A 9262-nucleotide genomic window follows, 5' to 3' on the forward strand; every position below is an offset into this window, starting at 1 on the left:
GGCCTAGGGGAAGGCATTGGAAAGTAATGAGTAGATGATGGGTTGCTAGAGTTACAGAAGCTTAAACCCTAGTTTATGAGTTGCTTCGTAAGGGGCTAATTTGGATCCACATGTTTCATGATATGGTTAGATTTATGTTAATTCTTCTTTCGTAGTTGTGGATGCTTGCAAGAGGGGTTAATCATAAGTGGGAGGCTTGTCCAAGTAAGGACATCACCCAAGCACTGGTCCACCCACATATCAAATTATCAAAGTAACGAACACGAATCATATGAGCATGATGAAAACTAACCTGACAATAATTCCCATGTGTCCTCGGGAGCGCTTTCCTTTATATAAGAGTTCATCCAGGCTTATCCTTTGATACAAAAAGGATTGGGCCACCTTGCTGCACCTTTGTTACACTTGTTACTTGTTACTTGTTACGAATTATCTTATCATAAAACTATCTGTTACCGATAATTTCAGTGCTTGCACAAAATACCTTGCTGAAAACCGCTTGTCATTTCCTTTTAGCTCCTTGTTGGGTTCGACACTCTTACTTATCGAAAGGACTACTATAGATCCCCTATACTTGTGGGTCATCAAGACTCTTTTCTGGCGCCATTGCCGGGGAGTGAAGTGCCTTTGGTAAGTGGAATTTGGTAAGGAAACATTTATATTACGTGATGAAATTTACTGTCACTTGTCACTATGGAAAATCATCCTTTGAGGGGTTTGTTCGGGGTATCTTCACCTCAACCAGAAGAACAAAGAGTTGCTCCTCAACCTACTGAACCTACTGAAAATATTTATTATGAAATTCCTTCAGTTATGATAGAGAAAGAGCTAGCTAGTCCTTATGCAGGAGATGGAACACTACATCCTGATATGCATCTAATATATATGGATGAAGTTTGTGGATTATTTAAGCTTGCAGATTTTCCCGAGGATGAAATCAAGAAGAAGGTCTTCCCTTTAGCTTTGAAGGGAAAGGCATTGACATGGTATAGGCTATGCGATGATATTGGGACTTGTAGTTACAACTGATTGAAATTGGAATTTCATCAGAAGTTTTATCCTATGCATTTGGTTCATCATGATTGGAATTATATATATATGGACTCATGAAGGAGAAAGTATTGCTCAAGCTTGGGGGAGGCTTAAGTCAATGTTATATTCATGCCCCAATCATGAGTTCTCGAGAGAAATTATTATTCAGAACTTTTATGCTCGACTTTCTTGTAATGATCAATCCATGCTCGATACTTCTTGTATTGGTTCTTTTATGAAGAAAACTATTGAATTCAAATGAGATCTTTTGGAAAGAACCAAACGCAACTCTGAACATTGGGAGCTCGATGAAGGTAAGGAGTCAGGTATAAACCTTAAGTTTGGTTGTGTTAAATCTTTTATGGATACCGATGCTTTTCGTGAACTTGGCACCAAATATGGACTTGACTCTGAGATAGTAGATCCTTTTTGTGAATCATTTGCTACTCATGTTGATCTCCCTAAGGAGAAGTGGTTTAAATATCATCCTCCCATTGAAGTAAAAATAGTAGAACCTATTAAAGCTGAAGAGGAAACCATTACTTATAATGTTGATCATGTTATTCCTACTGCTTATATTGAGAAACCACCTTTCCCTGTTAGGATAAAAGAACATGCTAAAGCTTTAGGTGTGGTTCGTAAGAATTATAATAGAACACCTACACCCCCTGAACAAATTAAAGTTGAAATTAGTATTGCTATGGTTAAAGATCTATTGGTCGATAATATTGATGGGCATGTTATTTATTTCTCTGATGAAGCTGCTAGAATTGCTAAAGCCGATAATGAAGATAAACGTAGACCTATTGTTGGCATGCCTGTTGTTTCTATTAAGATAGGAGATCACTATTATCATCGCTTATGTGATTTGGGTGCTAGTGTGAGTGCAATTCCCTTTCCTTTATACCAAGAAATTATGAATGATATTGCACCTACTGAAATTGAAGATATTGATGTTACTATTAAGCTTGCCAATAGAGACACTATCTCACCAATTGGGATTGTTAGAGATGTTGAAGTATTGTGTGGGAAAATAAAATACCCTACTGATTTTCTAGTTCTTGGTTCCCCACAAGATGATTTTTACCCATTATATTTGGTAGACCTTTCTTGAACGCTGTTAATGCTAAAATAGATTGTGAGAAAGAAATTGTTAGAGTCGGTTTTGGGGATGTGTATCATGAGTTTAATTGCTCCAAATTTCATAGACAACCTCATGATAAAGAATTTCCTAATAGAGATTAAATTATTTGTCTTGCTTCTATTGCCGTGCCTCCTACTGATCCTTTAGAACAATATTTGCTAGACCATGAAAATGATACATTCATGAATGAAAGAAAGGAGTTAGAAAAGATTTTCTTTAAACAAATGGTTGTTTTGAAACACAATTTTCCTGTTGAGACACTTGGAGATCCTCTACCACCCAAGAGTGATCCCGTGTTCGATCTTAAACAATTACCTAATACTTTGAAATATGCCTACCTTGATGAAAATAAGATATATATTGTTATTATTAGTGCTAACCTTGAGGAAAAGAAATTATTGAAAACTCCGAAGAAGCACGGTGCTGCAATTGGATATACTCTGAATGATCTTAAGGGCATTGGTCCCACCTTATGTAAGCACAAAATTAATATGGAACCTGATGCTAAACCAGTTGTCGATCATCAGTGACGGTTGAATCCTAAGATGAAAGAAGTGGTAAGAAATGAAATATTAAAGCTTCTGGAAGCAGGTATAATCTATCCTATTGCTGATAGTAGATGGGTTGGTCCTTTTCATTGTGTCCCTAAGAAGGGAGGTATTACCGTTGTTCCTAATGATAAAAATGAATTGATTCCGCAAAGAATGGTCACGGGTTATAGAATGGTAATTGATTTTTAGGAATTGAATAAAGCTACTAGGAAAGATCATTACCCTCTGCCATTTATTGACCAAATGCTAGAAAGACTATCAAAACATACACATTTCTACTTTCTAGATGGTTATTCTGGTTTTTCCCAAATACCTGTGTCACAAGAGGATCAAGAAAAAACTACTTTTACTTGCCCTTTCGGTACCTTTGCTTATAGACGTATGCCTTTTGGTTTATGCAATGCACCTGCTACTTTTCAAAGATGTATGACTGCTATATTCTCTGTTTTTTGTGAAAAGATTATTGAGGTTTTCATGGATGATTTCTCCATTTACGAAACTTCTTTTGATGATTGCTTAAGCAACCTTGATCAAGTTTTGCAAAGATGTGAATAAATAAATCTCGTCTTGAATTGGGAGAAGTGCCACTTTATGGTTAATGAAGGTATTGTCTTGGGTCGTAAAGTCTCCAAAAGAGGTATTGAAGTCGATAAAGCTAAGGTTGATGCTATTGAAAAAATGTCGTGTCCTAAAGATATCAAAGGTATAAGAAGCTTCCTTGTCCATGCTGGTTTCTATAGGAGATTTATTAAAGACTTCTCTATGATTTCTAGGCCTCTTACTAATCTCTTGCGAAAAGATGTTCCATTTGTTTTTGATGATGATTGTGTAGAAGCATTTGAAATACTTAAGAAAGCCTTCATTTCTGCACCTATTGTTAAACCGCCTGATTATAACCTACCCTTTGAAATTATGTGTGATGCTAGCAATTATGCTGTTGGTGTTGTTCTAGGACAAAGAGTTGATAAGAAATTAAATGTTATCCATTATGCTAGTAAAATTCTAGACAGTGCTTAAAGAAATTATGCTACTACTGAAAAAGAATTTTTAGCAGTTGTATTTGCTTGTGACAAGTTTAGATCTTATATTATTGATTCTAAAGTAATTGTTCACACCGATTTGGCTGCTATTAAATATCTTATGGAAAAGAAAGATGCTAAACCGAGACTTATTAGATGGGTTCTCTTACTACACGTATTTGATTTATATATTATAGATAGAAAAGGTGTTGAGAACCCCGTAGCATACAACTTGTCTAGGTCAGAATATTCTTGATGACCCACTACCTATTGATGATAGCTTTCCTAATGAACAATTAGCTGTCATAATGCTTCTTGTAGCACTCCATGGTATGCAGACTATGCTAATTATATTGTTGCTAAGTTTATACCACCTAGTTTCACATACCAACAAAAGAAAAAAAATCTATGATTTAAGACATTACTTCTGGGATGACCCACACCTTTACAAAGGAGTAGATGGTGTTATTAGACGTTCTGTACCTGAGCATGAACAAGAACAGATCCTACGCAAGTGTCACTCCGAGGCCTACGGAGGACACCATGTTGGTGATAGAACTGCACACAAGGTATTACAATATGGTTTTTAAGGATGCTCATAAGTTTGTCGTGTCTTGTGATGAATGTCAAAGAATTGGTAATATTAGTAGATGTCAGGAAATGCCTATGAATTTGTAACATCCCAAATTTTCAATTTAGAATGTTATACATTAGATCATCATGCATATCATATTTTATTTTTGCATTTTGGTTGATCCTAGAAATTCTACGCAACTCAATGACCCACGGAGAGAGTTGGGGATTTCGTTATTTTCATATTTGAGTTTTCTCAAATTTTGAGAATAGGATCATTTGATTTTATTTATTTTATCATCAATTATGTCTATTACAAAAATATGAGAGAGGGAATAAAATGACTTTCCCAAAATAAAGAAATATTGAGGATTTAATAATAAAATCAAATAAGATTTTATTTCGGGGTTTTTCGGTGTTTTATTTGAATTTAGGAAAAATGTGCGTTTTTCAAAATTGCATTTAGGTCCCAAATAAATGTTCACCTTGTGCGGCTTGATTTTAGAAGCCCGAGAAAATTTATTTAGAAACTTTTGGAGTCCGTTTAGTATTTCTTTTTATTTTTCTTCCGAGCGGATTAATCTAAAAAAATGCGAACCGACTTAACGGGCCGTGTCCGACCTGGACACTGGCCCGGGAGGGCTTTATAAGCCGAGGCCCAGCCCCGGGGGGAAACCCTAATCCTCCCCAAGCCGCCGCGCCGCGCCGCCGCCGCCGGATCCCGCCGCCGAGGTTCGCCGCGCCTCGTTTTCCGTGCCGTCGTTTAAAAAAAAGACATCGGTTTTCGTCAGTTTTTTTAGTTTCGGTTTTTTTACATAGATCGGTTTTTCTAATTTATTTAAATAGTGAGCATTCGTCTGTTTGTTCGTTCTAGCGAGCGTTCGTCGTTTTTCTTTTTCTCGGATTAAATCCGTGATTTTTCAGATCGTGATTCCTGATCCGATTTTCATTTTAGTTTAACTTTTCGCTCGTTTACCGGAATCAGGCGATTCAAGCGCCTAGAGTTTCATCTTAAAACCCTCTATCCGTTTAACCAACTTAAACAAGGTTTTGCTACTATAAAATTTGCCCTAGATCCAGATTAGTAGAACGAAGTTGTTTTCTTTCGCCGTTTGACTTTCGTTGCTTCGTTCGATTTGATTCTTTCTGCCAACCGGAGTTCTTAAGTTGAACCTTCTGGTTAGATCTCTTATTTGAGTTTTACCTGTGCATTAGATGAGTACTTATTGTATGCTTGTTTGTTTATTTGCGATAGAGTACCCGGAGTGCGCCGCTTGTTACTTCGAATCGCTAGGTTTCGCGGATCATCAGCAAGGCAAGTAACACTTTGATCATACCTTTTCTATTACCCATTTTTATTGCATTAGATCAATCCTCACACATTGCATGATTAGGATCTAATTAAATTGTAGGATGGGAAGTAGATGAGGTAGTACCTATTACCTGTTATTATCAAACCTTTGGGAGTTACTTCTACGTTTGCTTATTTTGCCATGCTATGCTAGTAGACGTGGATTGGGTGAGTGATATCCATGACAGATGTGAGATTCTTAATTAATGGTTTATCTAAGGTGGCAACTTAAACACACATCTGGGTGGATTGAGGCACCTGGGTATTCCAGGACTTGTCTGTTTTCTTTTGGACCGCCACCCAGGCTTAAAGGGATCATGAGACTATTCATACTAGAAACTTCCGTGTGCAGCCACAAGCTATTATGGGCTCTAGCATAGTTGACTAAGTCGTGCAAACTCTTACAGTGGTAGACTAACAGATGTAGGGGATGTAGGTGGTACGGTCTACCCGATCGTAAGGTGCTAGCGCTTCTGAAAGACTATGTCTCGGTCATCCGTCTTCTCAAACACCCTGTAGTGCGAGAAACCAAACGGAGGCGATCGAGTCTTGTGGGGAAAAGTGCGCAAACCTCTGCAAAGTGTAATAAACTAATCATGGTTAGCCGTGTCCCCGATTATGGACATCTTGAGTATCTAGTACCTGGATTTTCATATGAATCTCAACATGTTACTCTAAATTAATTTTGTTGGGATATGTTTAATGATGATGCTTAATTGGGATTGAGAATGCTGTCAACCATTCTCAATGTTTAACAACCACCATGATAGTTAACTAAATTTATTCCTTTGAAGTAGGGAAAAATTGGCTTTACGCAAAACAGTAATCATAGAGCTTTCCACCAGCCAAATATGCATGTAGTATAGCTGTTTCATTCCATTACTCTCTATGTGTTACCTTGCCAGCATATTCCATGTGCTGACCCGTTTCGGGCTGCAACGTTAAAGTTGCAGACTTTTCAGACGACGATTAAGGAGTTTTTTAGGTCGTGGTTCTATACTCAGTGATGCCGTTGGAGTTGATGGACTCACTTATCTTCCAAGCCTTCCGCTGTTATCGTTATTAGATGGCCTTAAGCCATATTTATTGTAATAAGTTCTCTCTTGAGACACTCGATGTAATAAGTGTGTGATTGCTACTCTTCTATAAATCCTCCGAGTACTGTGTGGTGTCAGCATTACTGATCCAGGGATGACACCGGAGCACAGAGATTAGACCGTTTGAGGTCTGGTCGCTATAGAGATGGTATCAGAGCACATGCTGACTGTAGGACACGACCACTAAGCCAAAAGACCTAGATCACTATTCACTCTCTTCTCTTCTGAGCTCTCATCTTCTCTACTCTTTAGGATGGCGGATGCAAGGAACAAGTTCACGCAACCGGATGAAGATACACCCTTTGGACGTCACTTGAAGGAAGTCACTAGATACCTGAACATAGGAGTACCAAGCTTCACGGGAACCTACAACGCCACTTTACCTGAAGAAGAGCGCTGGATGATTCAAGTCCAAGTTCCAGGAAGGACGTTCATGCCAGTCACTGAGCCCATAGAGTTTTCTTTTGATGCACCAACTTGGAGTCTAGGAAAGAGCATGGCAGCTCACATCGCCATGGGACGCATTGGAGAAGTCTACCGCAAGGATCTCAAGGATACTATCTACCAGATTTGTGGGCGCTGAGATGAGCACTGGGAGATGATCAGCACCAGGAAGGATAGATCAATCGCAGCTTTTATCCAGGAGTTAAATCGGCACATTCGACTACAGGAGAACCAGATGTGCGTCGACATGATAGACCTGAAGAAGGCAAAGACTAGAATCAAGGAACTGGAGGAAGAACTCAAGGCTACACGTGAAGATTATGAAGAGGAAATTGAAGTATTGGTGGAGAAGAATGACGACCTGATCAAGAAGATTGGAATATTTATGGGAGGCCCTACGCCAGTAGATGAAGACGAAGAACCCAAGGAGATTAGCCCGGAAGACTACATCATCATCGACGGCACCGACTCGGAACCAGATAGTAGCGATGATGACTATGTTGATGAAGCTGGAGCAGACATCATGGAGTCTGCAACCGAAGAATATTTCTAGTAGACCACCTCATCAGTAGTAGTAGTCCACCATGTAAATATAGTAGTTCGAGCACTTTTGCGATAGTTAGATCGATTGTATGCCCTTGTTTGATTGATTGAAGTGAATTGTTTGTTTTTTCCTCATGTGCATATGGGTAGTGCTTTCTCTTTAGACCCCCTCTATTCTTATATCTCATCTTGTCTAAACCCTCAGATGCCTCCGAGACGTGACCCTGGATTTACCTTTCCACCGAAGCTCACCCAGTTGATCCAGCAGCAGAACACATTGATGCAGTTGCTAGTCCAGAATCAGAATCAGGGGAACAACAACAACAACCCACCACCACCACCACCACCTGTTGATCACTTAGCCCGTTTTCTTAGGCTGAATCCGCCGGTGTTTTCCAGTAGCACCGAGCCGATAGTAGCAGATGATTGGCTCCGCAAGACAACTAGGGAGTTGACCATAGCAGGATGCACAGATGCGGAGAAGGTGAAGTTTGCCGCACATCAGTTAGAAGGACCCGTAGCATCATGGTGGGAGAATTTCACAGCCACTTTCCCAGTTGACACTGTCACATGGGACCAGTTTCAGCAGGCTTTTCATACTGCACATGTTTCAGCAGGAGCTATGGCCATGAAGAAGCGTGAGTTTCGCAACTTGCGCCAAGGAGGACGGACAGTTGGCCAGTACGTGGAGGAATTTAGTAAGTTAGCACGTTATGCCCTAGATGACGTTGCTACGGATGTAGTTAAGCAGGAGAAGTTTCTGGAAGGACTGAATGATGAGTTAAGCATGCAATTGATGGTAGCCACCTTCAACAACTACCAGGAGTTGGTAGATCATGCTCTTATGATTGAAGGGAAGCAGCAGCAAATTGAGAATCGCAAGAGGAAGTATGGACAAGGGAAGTACAATTCAGGAGCTCAGCAGAAGCCATGTTTTACCCCTAGACCGGGAGGACATTTTCAGCATACCCATGGAGGAGGTAGCTCGCACAATCACAATGGCGCCAAGAATGGAAATGGCAATGGAGGAAGCAACGGCCAGAACCGCACCAACCCATCAACCCCAGCCAAGAAGGACCTAAGCCAAGTCACTTGTTTTAAGTGTCAGAAGACCGGACATTATGCCAATGAATGTCCTGAAGGCCAAAATGGCAATGGAAGTTCTGGGAAGAAGCCAAACCCTTTCAACAGGGGACAGGTGAACCACGTTAGCGTGGAGGAGGTTGAAGCTCAGCCCGATGCAGTAATAGGTAAGTTTTTGGTTAAGTCATTTACTACACTCGTTCTTTTTGATACTGGTGCATCGAATTCATACATCTCAAGGGGATTTGTGGATAAGTATAACCTATCAACCCAAGCCCTTAGGTCACCCATGTTAGTAACCTCGCCTGGAGCAGAGTATGTGGCTAGTCTATGGTGTGATCGGTTACCATTAAGGAATGGTAACTATGTTTTTCCCTCAGACCTAATAGTATTGGAATCTCAAGGATTGGATGTGATATTAGGCA

This window comes from Triticum urartu, chromosome 4A (genome assembly GCF_056163025.1).
Source record: "Triticum urartu cultivar PI428250 chromosome 4A, HENAU_Tu73, whole genome shotgun sequence".
Taxonomy (NCBI): domain Eukaryota; kingdom Viridiplantae; phylum Streptophyta; class Magnoliopsida; order Poales; family Poaceae; genus Triticum; species Triticum urartu.